Source organism: Leptodactylus fuscus, chromosome 6 (genome assembly GCF_031893055.1).
Source record: "Leptodactylus fuscus isolate aLepFus1 chromosome 6, aLepFus1.hap2, whole genome shotgun sequence".
NCBI classification, from domain to species: Eukaryota; Metazoa; Chordata; class Amphibia; order Anura; family Leptodactylidae; genus Leptodactylus; species Leptodactylus fuscus.
In genome coordinates, this window is record NC_134270.1 from 77435839 (window position 1) to 77457237 (window position 21399).

At 41.7% G+C, this 21399-nt stretch overlaps 1 protein-coding gene across 1 annotated transcript in view; it reads left to right on the top strand.

Moving 5' to 3' along the window:
- The window catches only part of SHANK1 (SH3 and multiple ankyrin repeat domains 1), a 469770-nt gene that overhangs the window by 83192 nt on the left and 365179 nt on the right, over window positions 1-21399 (top strand). The window lies entirely within an intron of this gene.

A 21399-nucleotide genomic window follows, 5' to 3' on the forward strand; every position in this document is an offset into this window, starting at 1 on the left:
TTCTTTTCTCCATGCTCAATGTGGTACACACAAGGACACAGGACAGAGGTTGAGTCAACTTTAATCCATTTCAACTGGCTGCAAGTGTGATTTAGTTATTGCCACCACCTGTTAGGATCTCAGGTAAGTAACAGATGCTGTTAATTACACAAATTAGAGAAGCATCACATGATTTTTCAAACAGTGCCAATACTTTTGTGCACCCCCTTTTTTATGTTTGGTGTGGAATTATATCCAATTTGGCTTTTTGACAATTCTTTTTGTGGTTTTCCATTGAAGACAAATTAAATGAAGATAATAATACCAAAGAATTTGTGATTGCAATCATTTTCTGGAAGAAAAAGGCCTTCAAAGAAAAGAACACGCGGAGGTTCCCTGATGTTTTGGGGTTGCTTTGCTGCCTCTGACACTGGACTGCTTGACCATGTGCAAGTTTGAAGACTACCAACAAATTTTGCAGCATAATGTAGGGCCCAGTGTGAGAAAGCTGGGTCTCCCTCAGAGGTCATGGGTCTTCCAGCAGGACAATAATCCAAAACACACTTCAAAAAGCACTAGAAAATGGTTTGAGAGAAAGCACTGGAGACTTCTAAAGTGGCCTGATCGTCAAAATAGTCACACAGAACATCCCTGTCAGTACTTATTCCCAGCTTTAGTCTCTTTCTGAGAAGGCTGGGTGGCAGACAATCCTCTGTTGTTTTTACATGTACCCAGGGTATGCCATCTGAATATCTTTGGTCCTGTACTGTGAGAAAGTTGTCACTCAGTAAAATGCTGAAGAAGGGCCTGGATGCCTTTCTGGTGTGTAAAAACATTACAGGTTCTTGTTACTAGATTTGTGGACATGGAATGTTGGTCTAGGGATTTATTCTGATAAAGCCAAAGGGAGGAGGGTTTGCCTTCCTCTGAATCAACATTGCAGGATAATAGTTGAACTGGATGTACATGTGTCTTTTATTAGCCATATAAACTATTATACTTTGTTACTAAATGACAAATCAGACAAGATATTCAAGGAAAATATCAATGGGCTGATAGGGATACATAACTATCTACACTTGTTTAGAAGTCCAAGAAATAATGATAACTGATATATAATACAGAAGATTTGAGAATACTATTGTCAAGAAAAGAAACAGATATATTTATTACACTTATCGGTGATACATTTGCATCACAATTAATGGAGCACTCCAAAGAAACCTAATACACTGGGGGGGATATATCAAAACTACTGTAAATAACAATTTTTCTATAGTTAAAAATTTTTTAGGTATTTTTCCTTGTTTCCATTTTACTGTGGCTCACACCCCTAGCATAGGCTGAGCAGGGGCCTCTGTAACTTTACAGATGTATTACCGCTGGTCTGCGGGAAAAACACAGAGACATGCACTATTTTAGCCCATTATGAAGGCCAAACATGTCGATAAAGTCTATGGGTCTGTGAAAATCACTAAACACAAAGATGCTGCCTGTTTCTCTCATGCCTTGAAAATGCATTTTAAAATGTTTAGAATTATGGCTGCTGTTTTTTTTTATGGGCATGAAAAACAGATCAACTCTTGATATAGAACCACTGTTACATGTCCTAAGCATGGACCTTTCAAGACAAAAAACTCGGATGACAAATGGTATGTGTTTTTGCAACTGCAAAATGCTGACACACATGAGAATAAGGTATTCATCTCATCCTACAGTCCCCTGTATGTGACGGGGGGTATTTCCATGTACACCATCACTAATGCAAATGATCTCATTACGTGTAATCATGTACAGTTCTTATTGTGTTTCCCTCTTGTTTGAGGTAACATTCATTTTCATTGAAATTGAATTTGTTGTGTCACACAAATATCCTGAGCATGATAAATGACTTAATCAGATCATCCTACCACTGGTATCAATGCTGATGCATTATTATACAACCCAGGCTCCCTATGGGGATATAGTGTGCTCCCTAGTACCAGCTTTCTTATTAATCTAAGTGGAAGTGAGAGATAATCCATATTCACACTGTGTTTGTGCTGCATGTTTTGCTAACAGCTTCAAAGAGAATTGTACAAAGGACTTGTCAATGCTTTCTGGAGGATGATGGGTTCGTATACAGTGATCTCTTTCAAGCGTGTCACAGCTGTTAGGCTTCCTGCTACTGTCGGTTACAAGGGCTGAATGTGGGCATGTAGCTAATAGGTCTCTCTCTGAATGAAAGCATAGGATACTGTACCTTAAAGGCAATGACTCTGAAGTTCTTGAAAGAAGAAGACATCATTAGAGGTTACATTTTTTGGTATTTACATTATTTTATATAAATAATGTAAAAATAAAAATGTACCAGTTTGTTCAAAACTGGTCATGTACACGCGAGCTGAGTTTGCAAAACTCAATGGGAGAATTTATTAAGGCACCATACACAAAAATGAGTATGTCATTAGATATTGTCCAAGTGATATCCGAGTGTATTCCGTAAAGTAGTTACCACTATGGGGGCTAGTCAGTTCCATTGGTTCACTTTTGATATGCAGCATTAGGCCTTATTCATACAGCAGTGATTTTATCAGTATCATTATTATCATCATATTATCACCATCATCATATTATCAGGGTTATTGTATATCAATACCAGGATCAGGTTGAGAACACAGAACAGGTACCAATCTTTTCCATTATACCTATCTCTGTGTGGTCTCCACTCCTGATGCAAAACACTGGCCAAAACAATGCCATGTAAATAAGGCCTTAAAAGTGACTGGTAGCTTCTTATCCCTGTCAATCCTATCCTACTAATATTATAAATGTGAAAGTTTGTGTATTTGGATGTTTGTTCCTCAATCACGCAAAAATGGCTGAACAGATTTGCTCCTCAATCACGCAAAAATGGCTGAACAGATTTGCTTGCAATTTGCCACATACATAGATTGTAACCTGGATTAGAACATAGGCTACTTTTTGCCCGGCAAATGACATGGATTCACGGCCACTATGACCTAATTTATGTTCACACTACGCTTAAGGACCCTTGATGATGTCATCACAGATCCTTGGGCTGTTCTCTGATAGGTTCACGCTATTGTGTGGGCAGAGCAAGCCACTGAAAATGGAGTCCAACAGCAAGTCAAGCGAGTACAGAACATGCAGGCTGTGTGTGCGCAACAGGAGTATCTGGGGATTACAGTTTGTGTGCGTAAGATGGGGAAATGTGCTTTTCGGGCTCTGATTGGGGGGGGGGGCATTTCAGCAGCAGCTGTTCAGCCATTTCAAACACAGAGGCTGCTTCGACACTCACACAAGACAACCCCTGTAATCCAAATTGCCAGATGTAGCAGAGCTGAAGCAGCACGGCAGCACAGCTTGCTCTGCTCTCCATAGAGATGTACATACAGCTGGGTCTGCTGCGCATATGCACAGATGTGGCAGAGCCGAGACACGGACGCAGGCGGATCATCGCCAACCGCATTTCGCTAAATATAAGCGGCTTATCGCCAACAACCTGCAGACGAAGTCACGGGCAGAAGCTAGTAAAACATAAAAGAGTCAGTGGTAATAGCTGCTGGATCACTATAAAATATCTGAAGTCAAAGATGTAACAAAGCTTTTGAGCCTCAGTGCCAAAATCTACAATCTACAGAATTTACCCCACCTATCATGAGCCCTTTATAATAATGGAAGGTCATTGGCAGAAGGACCTTTGGGATCTTCATGCACCAACACTCAAGAGTGAAGTCCTATGTCTGTTTTTTCTGTGCTACTCCGCTATTTATAGTTACTGCATTGTTCCTTTAGATATGTTGTAATTGTCGATTGTAATTGTTAAACTGTCGATTGAGGAATATGCACTCATAAAGACTGAACTGAAGGAGCGAGTGGTCACACAAGTTGGTAGTGCTACTGTTGCCAGGCAACCATTATTGGGAACATTAGATAAATATACCCAAAGGGACCTTCGATTATACAGATATAGGAAATGATAATTAAACAAGGTAAAAGTAGTCAGGTTATGTGAGTTATTCTTTAATAATGCGAGCCAATGGTTGTCTTATATCCCATATTACTAACATGTTGCCTAGACATAATAGAACTTCTTCAAACACATCATGTAATATTGGGTTAGTGTCTGCTCTATGGATATCAGGACCAGCTAAATATCTCCTTCCCAAACAACTTACTTTACAATGCCCCTATGGTTATTTTTAGAGCTTAGCAAACCTCTGAAGATTTGTTTCATTTCAAGTTCAGATGGTTTGGCCCAAAGATTTGTTATAGGTCAAATAAACTGGAAGGGAAATTATAATTCTCTGGGGTCTCTTCAGATATATATTATTAGACCCTAGGGGAGATGTGGAAAAATAAAATAAAAAACAAACTCACCTTCCTTTACATTTCTGGGCATCTGCACAACATCTGGGAATCTCTCTGGATCTTCTTCTGGCCTCCTGGGGGATGTCAAGGTCGCAGCTGAAGCTTGTGTGGGCCTCAGCAGTCATATGTGGTGCACCTTCATCAAGTTTGTGACGTCATGATGCTATGCAGACCTGAACCCTGACACAGAGGTACATGACGTCACCCAGGAAGATACAAAAAGACGCATAGGGAAGGTGAGTAAAACTGTTATTTTTGCACACCACCCCTGGGCTAACACTTAATGTACTCTACGGTCTGAGGACACCCCAGAGTATGACACTGATTTACGCCGAACTAGTAAAGGGCACAACCTACAAGAATCATGTTCAATTTTTTCTTTTCAGATGTTCTTCCCTATGGTGAAAGTTACAGCTTTTCCCCTGTGAATTGTATCTGTGTGAATAATATCTGTGCAGATTGCTGACATTACCAGGGTTCCACGTCCCATGGAGCTTTGCTAAATGACTGAAGGGTAGAAGATTGAGTTTGTTTTCTTTAAAAGGACACCATAGCAATAACAACAGCCTGGATTACTAACTGCACTCAGTTGACTAGGTGATATACTCAACTATTATATACTCAAACGCCCAAACTTTTGGATAATTCAGGTTGAATCTGGTTTGAGCAAAAATGGCTCTCTCATCTCTAGTTCTTATCATACCCTCTGCTGTCTATTATAAGTGCAGTGTGAGTACCTCATATGGACATGGTATGTGCCATATGGAATACACATACCATAGGTTGAGAATTTAGGTTCTAGATGTTATTGTTATTGGTCTTTCCATGTTCTTGAACCTCAGTCTTTGTATACAGCAATAACAAGATAACATTTTATAGATTGATCAGATGTAAACATGCATACCTATTGGTATAGGCTCCTGACCCCATGCTTATATGGAGCCTGTTACATTTAATATGTAATATGATCAGTGGGCAGGGTGTTATAGAACAGGAGGAGCTCAGCAGTTTTATATGCACATATATGGGAAAACATTCAGGAAAAACATTTAAGGGCCAATTCATATGGTTGTTTTCAGGCCTGGACACACAGTCTAAGTGACGCTGGGCCTCCTGGACCAACAGCAGCTCAGTTGACCTGAACCCACAGCATCATAGTGATTTATGCTGCTGCGAGTTCCAGAATGACCACAGGTCTGCTGTCCATACTGTAGTCTTGCTCATTCCTGGCTTGAGTCTAGTGACTATCTGTGTTCACTGACAGCTATATTTGTATGTCCACTGCTACAAAGAAGGATGTCAGTCAATAATAAGACTGTCCATGGGATTCCTAAACCCAGAGTAATCGGGGCTTTTAATAAATGAATTGCAGTTATTGGGACTTTTTTTCAGTATTTCTTGCCCTATTATATGTTGCCGTTGAATATTACAGGATTCTTATAGGTGACTAGTAATTTTCTCCATGAATTTGAAACAGATTTCATCCAGCTTTTCCACAACATAGTATGCAGGCAGCAGATTTTCATATCTCCAAACACATTTTTTTTCCACTGCATGTGAGTGAGGTTTTGAAAATGCCACCCACATGTACTATACTGTAAATCCTCATCGCAAATCCATAGCAATTGTAACACCTTTGGTTCTGACCTTACACGAATACTGCTAGCCTATAATGATAAGTATAATGCTCACCAGGAAAGCTGAATGATTATAACCTACTAGCAACTAAGTAACCTGCACAAAAACTCTAAGATCATGCATCTGACACATATAAATGAGCATCAATATGGAGAGGGGACCTATTTACAATGTCCAGCTGAAGTCACCAATTCACACTGTTACTATTAAAGGACCTTATTAGTACAACCTACAGAAATCATGTTCCATTTTTTATTTCCAGGTGCTCTTCACAATGGTGAGAGCACTTATGGTATTCGCTTTTTCCCTGTGAATTGTCTGTGTATAATTATACTTGAAGTGGGCAAACACAGTGTTAATAGAATGATATAGTACATGAATAATATCTGTACAGATTGCTGACGTTACCAGGACTCAACTTCCCTTGGAGCTCTATTAAATGACTATGGACAGATGATTGTGCTTTTTTGCCTACAGGGACACCATAGCAATAACAAGCACAAACAGCCTGGATTAGTAGCTGCAATCAGTTAATTAGGGGATAGGTTGGGGGCAGGGAAGTGCAATATAATATTTATTATATAAATCAGCTATTATATTAAATATATACAGTATCTTTATAATTATACATGCTACTATCTATATTAAATAACTTTGGTTTCACACAAGACACTGAGTTCCTGTAACAAGCTAAAACATTCCGTCATATTGTGTTGTAAGTACACGCCTTGGTTATAAAGCTGGAAGCAAGTAACACAAGCTCACACAATTCACAATATAGTAGGTGATAAATACAAATCAGCTCCATCTCCCTCCTCCTGTAATCCCTGTGCTCTGATCGCTGACAACTGCCTTTTTTTTTAGCAGACTAGATACTGTCACTTTAATCAGTAGTGTTTGTACCTACCGTATATACTCAAGTATAAGCCGACTCGAATATAAGCCGAGGCCCCTAATTTTACCACAAAAAACTGGGAAAACTTATTGACTCGAGTATAAGACGAGGGGGGGAAATGAGGCAGCTACTGGAAAATTTCTAAAATTAAAATGGTCAGAGTTTTTGGGTGCAGTAGATGCTGGGGAAGGGGAGGGGGTGTTTTGGCTGAACATAGTATATCTGCTGTGCTCCTATTAACCCCTTTCTGACAGAACATGAGCACTGCAGATCCCCTATATTCAGTAGACCAGGCACTTTCAGACACAGGGATACCTAATGTGTTTGTGTTTCACAGTCATTTTCTACTTTTGTATGTACTCTAGGGAAAGGAGGGATTTAGAACATTTATTTTTTTAAATTTTTTTAAACCTTCTTTTTTTCCCCACTATTTTATAGGAGATTCTATACATTGATATTGCAGCTGGTCATAGACCCCCCCCCCCCTCCTAAAAAATAATAAAAAAAAATTATATTTTTTTATTTTGCTGACTCGAATATAAGCCGAGAGGGGGGGGGGGGGGGAATTTTTCAGTACTAAAACTGTGCTGAAAAAGTTGGCTTGTACTCGAGTATATACGGTACTAAACTTTCTCCAGCCTATCCCCATGTCTCTGTATCTATATAAGTCTGAGGAGAAGATTTATGTAGATTGACATTATCAATGACATATAGTATCCTATTAATATTATAAATGTGAAAGTTTGTGAGTTTGGATGTTTGTGTGTTTGTGTGTTCGGATGTTTGTTAGTCAATCACGCAAAACCCGCTCAACCGATTTGGCTGAAATTTTCCACAAACATAGTTAATACACCCCATTGTGCAATAGGCTACTTTTCGTCACAATAGCACACATACGTTTTTCCCAGGACCCCCACAAACCCCAAACTCACACCACCATCTCTGCAATCTCACACACTTTGGACCATAGCAAGCCACAAAATTCATATTGCCCTCTGCAGCCTCGCCCCTAACCCCACACAATCTCATATACATATACTTTACCACTTTGCCCCTCACCTTAACGATACTCCAGGAGGCTCTCTTTAACGCTCCGGAGAAGCCATGTTTGCCAACCCCCACCGCTCTGACAATCCCCGACACCACCCACCCATGTCAATACCCCTAGGAGGTCTAATAAATGCAAAAAAAAAAAGTTTAAAAAAAGTAAAAAAAATATTAAAAACAAAAAAAAGGATTAAAAATTCAAATCACCCCCCTTTCCCTAGAACACATATAAAAATAGTTAAAAACTGTGAAACACATACATGTTAGGTATCCCCGCGTCCAAAATCGCCCGCTCTACAAACCTATACAAATATTTTTCCTGTTCGGTAAACGCCGTAGCGGGAAAAATGGTCAAAAGTGCCAAACCGCCATTTTTTCACTGTTTTGATTCTGATAAAAATTTGAATAAAAAGTGATCAAAGCAATAACATTTCCTGAAAATGGTAGAACTAAAAAGTACACCCGGCCCCGCAAAAAAAGACGCCCTATACATCCCCGTACACGCACGTATAAAAAAGTTACGGCTGTCGGAATATGGCGACTTTTCAAAAAAAAATTTTTTAACAGTTTTGGATGTTTTTAAGGGGTCAAAATGTAACTAAAACCATATAAATTTGGTATCCCCGGAATCGTAATAAAACACAGAATAGAGGGGACATGTCATTTTGGTTGCACAGTGAACGCCGTAAAACCAAAGCCCGTAAGAAAGTCGCAGAAATGCATTTTTTTCTTGAAATCCACCCCATTTTGAATTTTTTTCCTGCTTCCCAGTACATTATATAGAATAATTAATGGTGGCTTCATGAAGAAAAATTTGTCCCGCAAAAATTAAGACCTCATATGGCTCTGGGAGCGGAGAAATAAAAAAGTTATGGGGTTTAGAAGGAGGGGAGTCAAAAACGAAAATCAAAAAATGCCATCGGCGGGAAAGGGTTAACTTCAAATACCTCTGTCCCACAGTCACTATGTAAAGTTTCTCACAACACCGTATAGCAGCTCAAATACAAAGTAACTTCAACACAAAAGTCTCACATATTCTCTGAATTACAGCGAAAACAAGATACAAACTTACATTTCATATCCCATACCTTATACACACTACGAAAACCTTACCCGCGCCTGTATATACCCACTTCTACAATCACCGCAGACGAAGTCGCGGGTACCAGCTAGTATATAATAAATAAGATATACTACTCTTCACCAGGCCTTGTGCCTACTGGACAATCTATGTAAGTTCATGTGTTCACTTTATGCAATTAGGCTGTTTCTGTGGTGCTCAGCACCACAACCCTATCATTCCTCAACAGCTGCTACCAAATCAGGACCATCAAAGGAGGTAGCAGCCTGCACTCCAACTCAAACTCCAAACTCGACTGAGCTCTAATGGTTCCCCTGGAGACCAAAGTCTTTTCAGACTACTCCGTGTAGCCTGTGATAGCCAGGGCTTTAACAAGTGTAGGAGGTAAACAAAGGTGGAGAGCTGAAAACAATTCACATGTAACACATAACATATAAACAGGCCCTACAAACATAACCCAGAGGCACAAAGACAAACACAATATAAGTAGAAGCACTCTGGGATGCTGCACAAGATCTTCAGTGTTCTTCAAGAAAAAGTTCACATATGACATCATTACATAATAGTACTTCATGTGTTGCTATTTTTCCGTCAATGCTTCTGAAAAATTTCAGACAGTTTTGTCAAATTCATAGGACAGCATAGTTTGATGACAGATCATCTTTAAAATGTGTACTATCACTTCACAAACAGTGTCATGGGATCCAGGGGTGTAACTACCGGGGTAGCAGGGGTAGCGTTTTTTTTTTCTTAATAGGCCATTACTGACTAGAGTTACTCCAGCTGGTAACAGGCCCTATTTACTTATCGATCTTGGAAGGGGCCGGGATCGGTAAGTGATGCAGCGGGCCCCACAAACCCTATTATTATACTCGGGGGTCTTTTCAAGCCCCCCAAGTACAATGATTGGAAGCTCAGAAAAGGTAAAAGAACATAAAAATAGTGTTACTTACCTCTCCAGGCAGGCTTTGGGCCTAGTTGTGTGACATACATGATGGCACATGACCAGGACCTGCATCCCAGGTCATGTGACGTCTCGGACGTCATTGAAGATGGTCGACACCACCGTGGAGTGCAGCAGAGCCGGGGATAGGTAAGTGACAGTGTTTTTTATGTTGGTACCCTGCCGGTCTCTGATTATTATACTATGGGGCCTGAAAAGACCCCAGAAAAGTATACTAATTGTTCAAGGCTGTTCACAATGGGGCAAAATACTGTGTATAGGGGCCACTATGGGGCACAATATTAAGTGCAGGGGCCACTATGGGGCATAGTAGTATGTGCAGGGGCCACTATGGGGCATAATAGTATGTGCAAGGGCCACTATGGGACATAATAGAGCGTGCAGGAATACCGGGGCAGGGGGTCGGTCAGGGTCTTCAGCGTCGGGAGGGGAGGGGGCATGTCAAAAGATCGCCACAGGGCCCCGCCATTCCTAGTTACACTACTGATGGGATCCCTTTGTCAGAAACTATCGTTAAAAAAGAAAACATCTGGAACAGAACAGATGCTTCTTTACTCCTCTATTTGAGCACTTGCTTCATAGAAGGCAATGTGATTTATTCCACTTAATAATTGTACCATGTTGTGATATTATATTTCTGCGCTGACATATTTCTATTAAATGGTAATGACCTTTGGTATCAGCTTAGTCTATTTGTCCAGGAAAGGTTGGATTTCTGAACATATGTAGCGGCTTTCAGACAAGACAGATTTATTGAATCCTCTGTGACTCCTTGTTGGCAGCTGACATCTTATTGTGTGGCTACAGCTTCTGATTTTTTGTTTCACTGTACAGTGAGACATCTTATGGTTTTATTCTTCATGAAACAAGTTCCTTCAACCCAGCTTCTTTGAAGTTTCCCATGCTCTTTCTATATGAGTATTGTGTTACAAATTTGCTGGAAACATCAGAGCATTGGGGCAATTACACTTGCTCATTCTCCATGTTTGTCAGAAATTTGTTAAGATGGACTATACTATAAGAAAACATATTTATCTTAGCACACTTTAAAAGTGTTGCCTCATCTTCTCTCTCCTATTGGATAGCTACTGCTAAGGCTAGCTCTCATTTTGGAGGACTCAGACTGCATATTAAAGGGGTTGTCCAGGATAAATTTACAATTCCTATCTAAAATCCCCCATACCACCCACTCCAAATTTCTAATGTATCCTTTTTACTCATTTTGTATAGTTTTTTAGTACTATACACAGGACATGTGACCTACATATATTAAATTTTTACCTTTCCGCTGATGTAAGAGGTCATCGGTACAATCCATAGCCTGATACGTTACGTCAGTGTAAAGGCAGTAGTGCAGACCCAAAGAACGGAAACCCAAGTGCAGGTAGGAACCTAGCGTAAAAAGCTAAACAAGCTTGTTGACTGTGTGTCTGTGTGTATATTGGTGGGAACTTCTGCCTATTCACTTAGAATATTTCTGAGGTTAGACAATGATGTTGGATGAGAGGGCCTGTTTTTTTGTTCTAGTTCATCCCAGAAGTGTTTGATGGTGTTTAAATCATGGCTTTGTGTAGATAGGTAAGCTGGTAGAAGTCACCCCTTTCCACAATGTTAACCTTAATTTTTTTTTTTTTTAAATGTAGACTGTAAGCCCCACATAGAGCTCACAATGTACATTTTTCCCTATCAGTATGTCTTTGGAATATGGGATGGAAATCCATGCAAACACAGGGAGAACATACAAACTCCTTGCAGATGGTTTTTTGCCCTTGGCAGGATTTGAACACCAGGACTCCAGTGCTGCAAGGCTGCAGTGCTAACCACTGAGCCACCGTGTGGCCCCTAATGTTAACCTTAATTGTGTAATTGATGTTCTCACTCAGGACAGACTAATGTTCAGTATTAGAGACGAGCGAGTAGTACTCGATCGAGTAGGTGTTCGATCAAATACTACGGTATTCGAAATACTCGTACTCAATCAAATACTACTAGCTGTTCGAAGTTAAGATTTGATGCAGAACCAGCGTTGATTGGCAGAATAGCCAATCAACGCTGGTTCTTCTCTTACCTTTAGAAGTCTTCTCCCTGCGCAGTGTCCCCGTGTCCTCTTCCGGCTCTGCATTCACTCTGCTTAGGCATCGCGGGCATGCGCAGTCGGCTCTGCCTAGGCCCGATGCCTAGCAGAGTGAATTCAAGGCCGGAAGAGGACATGGGGACGCAGCGCAGGGAGAAGAATCCAGCCCGACCCTCACTCATGGACTTAGTAAGTAGAATTTGATCGAATGTTGCGTACCCCTGAAACGAGCATTTCCCCATTGACTATAATGGGGTTCGAAACCCGTTCAAACAGTTGAACAGTGTGCGGCTGTTCGAATCGGATTTCGAACCTCGAACATTTTAGTGTTCACTCATCTCTATTCAGTATTGTACATGTGTTACCTGTGTGCTACATTTGTAAAGTGTCTGCTAAGTAGTTACATGTCTTTCTAATGTACATTTGATGACTCATGTTTGGCAGTGTGTGTTCTGATGCAAATCTTACTTTAATTATGTTGCTGAGTCATTGTGTCACTTTCTGTTCTGGCATTTTGTGCATGGGGGCTACACAATTATTTCCCCAAGCCACAAAACTACATTTCACATATTTGCTTTCCAAGATGGTCATTCTTTGCATTGTGAAGAAGGGTGCAGAACCAAAGGTCCACTAAGGAGGAACCGCGCACCTAAGGAGGAACCGTGGACCTTTGGTTCTGCACCCTTCTTCAGTATCTTCCCGGTTTACCGATTACGGACTGAACCGCTGCCACTCTCACCTCATTACGGTCTTCAAGTGTTGTGGCACTCCACAACCATATAAGGTGAGAGGCCATCTGGTCTTTAGTAATAGTTACCTAGTTTCTAAACCAATTTTTTTTACTATCAATACTACACTTAGTGCGCTCGGTGTCCTTGTTTTGTTTTTTTATTCTTTGCATTGTGGCCTGATGTGCTACTGTCATAAGGATTGGAGTGTTCGGGGTGTTCGGTCAGTCTAGTCAGTGATTAGATTTGGGCCGCAGCTTCTCTGTGGCTATTGACATATTCTTGGGGTGGAACTAGCAGAGCAAAAGTACAGAGTGAGCCTGGAAACTCGGGACCTGTGTGAACTACCTGTTTAAGCGGGAGTGTGCTGTGTGCTGCCTAGAGCCTAAGGGTAGGTGTAACATGTAATTTCGACCTGAATCTGCCTCTCAGAGATCACAGCAGGACGTGAAAAAATTAGCATCCTATTCGATCTTGCCACAGATTCCTCGACTTGGGACTCCCATTATACTATGGAAAGCATATTAACGGGAATTATAGTGTGGGGCCACATTGAGGGGGCATTATACTGTGGGGTCATATTAACTGGGATTATACTGTGGGTGGAAATTAAAGGGGTTGTCCCAGGGGTGAACCTGCCCCTTTCGCTACCCGAGGTGAACTACAGAAAGCGGAGCAGGGGTGTGGCTTAGCGGAGGGGGCATGGTGACTTGAAGGGGCGGGGCTTAGCACCGTTCGCTGGCAGAGAGCAGGCCAGGAGACTGCCTGCTCTCTGCCTGAGCGTGAGGGGAGGCTGCTGGAGCAGCGCTGCTCCAGTGGCCTCCCCAAACCACCGCTCGGTGCTAAGCCAGTCCAGGACAGCTTGTCCTAGACTGGCTTAGGTTAGCAAAAATGCCGCCCTCCCAGAGGCCCTGGCATAGCGCTACCTGAAGCGCTCGCTTCAGGTCGCCTCATGGGAGGTGCGGCTCTGGGTTGTCCCATCACAAGGATCCTATCTATATTTCTTGTTAATGTGGATTTAAGACTTTTCCTAAATACACTGCTTCAGCAAAACTGCTTTGTGTGTCCACTATCATACTTTATTCAATTCTTTGTGGCCACAGCCCTGACTTATCTGCTCAAAAGTCAAGTGATGTGTCTGCCTGCTCTCAGGGGGGAGGGAGGAGGGGCTAAGTGCACAGGCGCGAGCCTGTGTTTCTAGCTACTCCTGTGTCTACACCACACGTGACCTAGCTTCCTGCTTTCAGATAGGGGAGAGGAGCTGATTTCATTTCTGAACGTCTTTGGTTCTCCCAGTTATCAGGCTAGCTAATTCAATTGTGTTAATTATGGCAGAAACAGGCAGTCTCTGTATGTAACACAGAATGGAGTTGCTACTGCCTGTACTTCATAGTCCAATATGGGGGCGGAGCTACACGCTAATTTGGGGGCGGGGTTAAACAGCAGGTTGCATGTGAAACCCCGCCCACCAAATGATGCAAGAAACCAGGAAGAAAGAAGATTTTACAGCAGTGAAGACTGGTGAGTATGCGACGTGGGAATACCCCTTTAAGGGGGATATTATACTGTGAGAGCCAGATTGACGGGGCATTATACTGTGAGAGTCATATTATAGGGGGGGTTTATATTGTGGGGCCATATTAAGGGGAACATTTTACTGTGGAGACCATATTGAACAGGGTGAGCACCAGAGAAGCAGGGGGTTGGCTGTCCTGTTCAATCTTTGGGAAAACTGATGTAATGGGCAGTGCACTGACTGTTCCTGGTGTTTTTATGAACCTTACTTTACGCATTTGGGCATAGTCATACTGGAACAGAAATGGAAATTTACGAAAGTTTTCAAAGTTGAAAGCATACAATTGTCCAAAACATCCAAACTAAGGGCAAAGACCAAGCCATGAAAAACAACCCCATGGAATTATCCATTATCTCCCACCAAGCTTTACTTTTGGCATAATGCAGTCGAGATTCTCCTGGCAATCTCAAAACCCAAACTCTTCTATCAGACTGCCAGATAGAGAGGTGTGATTTTTATTTTTTTTTACAGCAGAGAACACGTTTCAATGGCAGCGTGCTTTACACTACTGCATTCAGTGCTTGGCATTGTGCTTGATGATGTAAAGCTTGCATGCAGAAAGAAACCCATGTTATGTAGCAGTTTTTATATTGATGTTAAGGCCACGGAAGGTGTGGATCACTACAGTTACAGAGTTAGTGGAGAGTTGGTGTGTTTTATGTATTATACGCCTCAGTTCCCGATTACCATGCTCGGTGATTTTAAGTGGTCTCCTTTCTTTGTGACTTCGAGTTGCTGTGACTAATAAATGTAAATGTTAACAATTTTACTGCTCCCATTTGATCAATGGAACAACGGGCTTAGTTACTTTAAAAAGGGCTAGCAGTGGGCAGGATAGTTTAGAGTAGCTTAGCTAGGGAGGAGAGGGCCTAGTAGTGGGTGGGATAACTTAGCTAGGGAGACAGGAAGGGGGTGTAATGAACTGAGAGAGGAGGGGGAGCAGTGACAGGTATGTAGTGTGGAAGGTGCACAGGAAGTTGCATAGTAGGAATGTAACACCGATTAACGAATGCAGAAGATACCAGGAGCTCCCACAGATGCGTAAAAATTAGAGATGAGCGAGTAGTATTCGATCGAATATCTCACTGCCATAGTAATGCATGTAAGTGGCCGAACACCAAGGGGTTAAGCGCATCAAAGTATTATTATACTTGGGGGTCTTTTCAGACCTCCCCCGAGTATAATGATCAGTGACCCGGAAGAGGTAAAGGAACATTAAAAAACACTGTTACTCACCTCTCTGGGCTTCAGGCAGGCTTTGGGCCTACTTTGTAACGTCCCTTATGTCACATGACCGGAGCCTGCTTCCCAGGTCATGTGACGTCCCGGACGTCATTGAAGATGGCTGACACCACCGATGAGTGCAGCGGAGCCAGGGAGAGGTAAGTAACAATGTTTTTTTATGTTGGTATCCCCTCTAGGTCTCTGATTATTATACTCTGTTGTCTGAAAAGACCCCAGAGTATAATAATTGTTCATGGGTGTCCACAATGGGGCATAATAGTATATGCAGGGGCCAGTATGGGGCATAATAGAGCATGCAGGGATGCGGGGGATGGGGACGGGAGGAGGGGAGTTGGTCGGGGTCTTCAGCGTCGGTCGGGGAAAGGAGCCCCATGTCAAAAGTTGGTCACGGGGCCCCGCCATTCCTAGTTACGCCACTGGACCTGCCTGTCTATCACACTTCAGGCTTCTTTCATGTATTATGCCCTCATATATCTACAATACAACTTCTCCTCTCTCCTAATCTCACTCCATCTTGGCTTTTATATTTCTCTTTAGGCTCAGTTCACATCTGAGCGGGATCTCTGCATTTTTTGCCTTTTTTGGCAGAAATCAAATGGAAACCACACACACCCCATTATAGTCTATGAGATTCGCGGGTAACCGCTTTTTTATGTGGACTAGGCTTCTGTTCGGAGGGTCCCAAAGTGGACCCTCAAAACAGAAACCCGAGCGCAGATGTGAACCTATATTTACTTTATTAATCCCATCACGCCTCAGCACAGCGTTACATGGACAGCTAGAGGATTGTACCATAGCTGCTGCTGGGGGACAGCAAAATTATCCTTTTCTTTAGATTTTCTCCCAAATAATTGAAGAGACCAAAAATATACAGTCATGGAGGCTGCACTGTGATCTCCTTTACTATAGGTGTGTGACATGAGCTGTCTTCTAGCATATCATCTAGAAGTTTAGGAGATTTGTGTCCCCCCCAAAATAGCGCCGCCATTCGGTATAAATCCCGGTTTTCGTCGGTATGCAAATGAGTTCTCTGGCAGCACAGAGAACTCATTTGGCCGCTTACACAGTAAGTAAGCAGCCATTTTCTTGTGGCCTGTGGGCATGCGCAGTCGGCTCTGCCTGAGGTCTAGAAGTTTGACTGCCAGTTCAGGAAGAAGACTTGTGAAGAGGCCATTTCTGAATAAGATGGAGGCGGTGGTGGAGAATTCTCTCACAGAATTGGGGACGCCTCCAGTGCTGTTTGAGCACTGAGGCCGGCGCTAGTGCTGCCAGTTAACTAATATGCATACCGACGAAAACCAGGATTTATACCGAATGGCGTCGCAGAGAAGACATCTAAAGGTAGGAGAAGAATAGCCTTTCTTAAGGCTATTCCGACGTGTTAGTGAGAAAAAAATTGTGTTTTAATGATAGGATCCCTTTAAGGTTTCAAACTCTGGTTGCCCAGGCAGTAACAAATTATGTATCCTTTGCGACTAAACAGGTCATATTAGCTAAGGCTGGTCCTGTCCCTGACCTATGGGTTTATAATAGAGAACGTGACAGCTTTGGTTAAATTATAGTCCCTGGCACCAGCACAGTAAAAGTCCATAAGTCTATTCATTTTCCTAGACAATGTTGGTGCTATAGTCCGTATGCAAAACTCATTAGTCTGTTTAAATTCCCCTTGTATGCAGTGGTGCATTAGTCGTGAACAGGACAATTTATTTGCGGTCCAAGCTATAAATCTTTTGTTTTTTTAACTTGCCTTTAGCTACATATTTTTCTGCGTCTCTTTACAAGTGTCCCTCAAAGTGGCTTTTAGCCTTGCATTTTTACAAACGGTTCACCATTTCAGGAATAATGGATATTTACTTCAGCAGTGCTGAACAAAAAAAAAGACTCCAAAATGCTTTTTGTTCCCCTTGATGCTCTAATAAAACTCTGCTTGTCACTCTGGGAGTACTTTGGTTGCTTTTGTGAATAGTCAGAACAGATTTTCTGTCTGATATAGAGAATCAGTTGTAAAAAAAAAAAAAAAAATGTAGTTCATGGCAGCAGGGAGTGTTTGAATTTGAGGAAGATGGATCAGTATTTAGCAAAAAGCCATGTATCATATATGTGACACTGGGTAATGGGTGGCCACCTGCAGCTTCCCACACTAATATCAATGGGACAACCAAATTAGGAGTTGATTTACCAAAGTAACATGGCCATGTTGAGATACTGTAGGTGACAACCTATAGTTATTCTTCCTGTCTCCCATATAGATATTTACAGTATACTTATTTCTATATTAGGAGACAGAGACAAATGACTGCAGAACCCCCATGGCAGTAGCATATCATCCATGGCCATAAAGAATGGGGCATTTTCAAATTCATTAAGTCCAATCCTTGTTTCTACCAGCATTTGTCATTAGAGAAGACTTGGAACTTTATGTGTGGGTTCAATTAACATTTATCTAATTTACAAAAGTATCTTAAGAGCTTCACATTCAGGTTCCTTATAAAAATGGGTGTTTAATTTTGTACTGGATATCTAATTTAGAAAACTACATCTCATGTTCTTGAGGACCCAGCTTGCTCATGTACTACATGAGCAACTGATTGATTATTAGAGATGAGCGAACACTAAAATGTTCAGGGTTCGAAATCCGATTCGAACAGCCGCACACTGTTCGACTGTTCGAACGGGTTTCGAACCCCATTATAGTCTATGGGGGGAAATGCTCGTTTCAGGGGTACGCAAAATTCAATCAAATTCTACTTACCAAGTCCATGAGTGAGGGTCCGGCTGAATTCTTCTCCCTGCACAGCATCCACGCGTCTTCTTCCGGCCTTGAATTCACTCTGCTAGGCATCGGGCCCGGGCAGAGCCGACTGCGCATGCCCGCACTACAAGCGGACATGCGTAGTCAACTCTGCCCAGGCCCAATGCCTGACAGAGTGAATTCAGAGCTGGAAGACGCCGCGGGGCAGCTGCCCAGGGAGAAGACTTCTAAAGGTAAGAGAAGAACCAGCGTTGATTGGCCGACTGTATAGCATTCTGCCAATCAACGCTGGTTCTGCATTGAATCTTAACTTCAAACAGCTAGTAGTACTCGATCGAGTACAAGTATTTCGAATACCGTAGTATTCGATCGAATACCCACTCGATCGAGTACTACTCGCTCATCTCTTGATTATAATGAGCAAAGTGCAATGCTTCATGTCTCCTGTGGTGGCACTGCAGAAAAAAAATGAGGTGTTTGCTGCCAGGTTCTCTAACAGATTACTGATGATTTTTGTGGTTTTTAGTGGCAGGTTATCCTGTGGTCAGATTGCCGAAAGTGGACTACCCTTCTGATAGACCAACATTAATGTGAACATAGCATAAGCAAATATAAAATGTAAGATTTTTGCATTAAATAGGAATGAAAATGATTTTTCAATAATGTAGAAGCTGTTTCTATGCTTACTTCTAGGTTTGTGTCTTACAGCCATCTGTCATTGGATAATGGTCTCTTCCGCGCTTCATCATACTTTCCATTATGTCCTTTATTTTGCAGAATTGAATAAATCTTTTACTTTATGACCTCCCATTCACTGAACATTAATATTCTCTGCTTGATCGTTTTGATTACTGATACTAAATAATTGATTATTTGATGTTTTCTGCATTTAAGAACCATTGAAAGTGAATTTTTTGACAGTGAAGTACAACATGTACTGTACTATGCATTATTAGATCCTTTAACTATCTATAAGCATGGCTCTTCAACAGAACTATCATCCTTACTGTGCATCATTGCACATCCAGTTACTCTTCTCCTAGTTTCTGGAATTTATCTACTAAGGTGTGCATATAAAATACAATCTTACAGCCAGGAAGAATTTATCTTTTTGACTCTTTAATATAAATTAGACAATTAAACTGAGGGGAAAAAAAGAGAGCATTGTAGAGACACTGAAATGCCCATCTTCCTTTGTGTACGCTTCTATTCCCACAGCCACAGGTTTCTACTATTCCCTTCCCACATATATCACCAAGGATGCTGTAGCTCTTGGGAAAGAGAACTCTACCTTTGAGAAAAGATCAAACAGACAATGTATAACAACATGGTGCTGCTATAAGGCCCATGGCGCTAGAAGGTTCAACTTCAGGCCATACATCAACCTGGCTGCCGTAACTCTGTGCATTCACTGCCACACTGACAAATAAGAGAATGGGAAGCTATCTTGGGCCAGAGCTTAGCATCTCCTTAACAGTGGCATAACTAAAGTCTTGTGGGCCTGGGTGCAAACTTTTGTCCGGCCCCCCTACCCCCTTCCTAGATCAGTCAGGCCCCTTTCCATTAACAATATCTATAGTGGTTGGGGAACAAGGCTTTCCCAATCACTATCATGGTGGTCTGGCGCCGGCCATTTCCAACTGGCCACGGACTCTGTACCTCTCTGGGCCCGGTCACGGTCGCACTCTCTGTGATCACAATCATTATGCCACTGCTCCATAACAAGACGGACAAGACTGTAAACTACGTGGTTACAAAGGTGGTATTGATGACACTGAGAAAAGAGAGAGGAAGTTTGATTTTTCTCCTTGGACCCACCCCTAACCACAGAAAAGTAGGGCTGGGTCACACATATAGTGAATCATTTGTTCATTTTTATTAGTGATCGTGAGGTCCACCCTTTATCTACATAGAAAATGTGCATTTCTGCTTTTGATCGTGTTATTATATGTGTTATTATCATTGCACATACAGGACATATAAATTGATCATGCCCATTACATTATTTGCTTATTAACCCATAAGAAATACACCCTAATGACAAATAATTGGCTCAAATGTAACCTTAAATTGAGGATGCCTTCCATTCTTTGAAGCCCATTATGGTGTCACATCCTGGACCCACCAGATCCACTGATCTTCTGATGGGCTGTCTAGCCTAGCTGCTGCCATCCTTTTTTTATGAATGTAAAAAGATGCTTTTATGTTGCATATACTGCTGAACAGAGAACTGCAAACTCTTTTGTCAGTCTACACAGTGACTGTCTAAAAATCATTGGCTTAGTAAACACAACCTTTGGAGTTTGTTTCTCTGCACACCAAGGAAGGTCAGCTAATGAATCGTCCCCTGTGAGCTTATGGCACAATCGAATACAATCAATTATTCACTCTGCCTGAAAGCCAGGTCTCCTTTTCCACACAGTGACACTTCTGCTTTATTTGTATTAAGATCTTGTGTTTGTTGTAAATGCCACTTTGCCTCATGGGGTTCGATAAGGTATTATACCACAGGAATCAACTAAACTGTGTCTTACAGATTGTTCTCTAATATATAATAGCAATTGAAATCAGCCAGTTAATAGATACACACAATGGGGGAGAGTTACCATTAGCAAAATTTTAAAGTCAGTTTTGCTGGTGCATACATTGGCGTATTTTTTACCAAATTGATCATATGTCACATGATGTTTGATAAATTAGGTGCATCCTTAAGTCTCACATATCTGTCCTGAAATGTAACTTCTGCTTTCTATGCTACCCACTGACTGGAGTGGATTTGGGACAATTTTGCCACATTTTAAAAAGAAAACAATGCCCCTGTTTGCTGTCACCTAGGACAGTCCCCTTAAACATCATGCATACATACTGGTTTGGCAATAACCCCGCATCACGGTATTAGGCTTTTAAAAAAGTCATGCATGACGTCTAAGGGGGCTGTCCTAGATGGCAGCAAACAGAGGAATTGTTTTCCTATTTACATCCTGGAAAACAAATTTGCATATTCCCCATAATCCCCCAGTGGAGCGAAAATGGCTTGTAAGTCTCC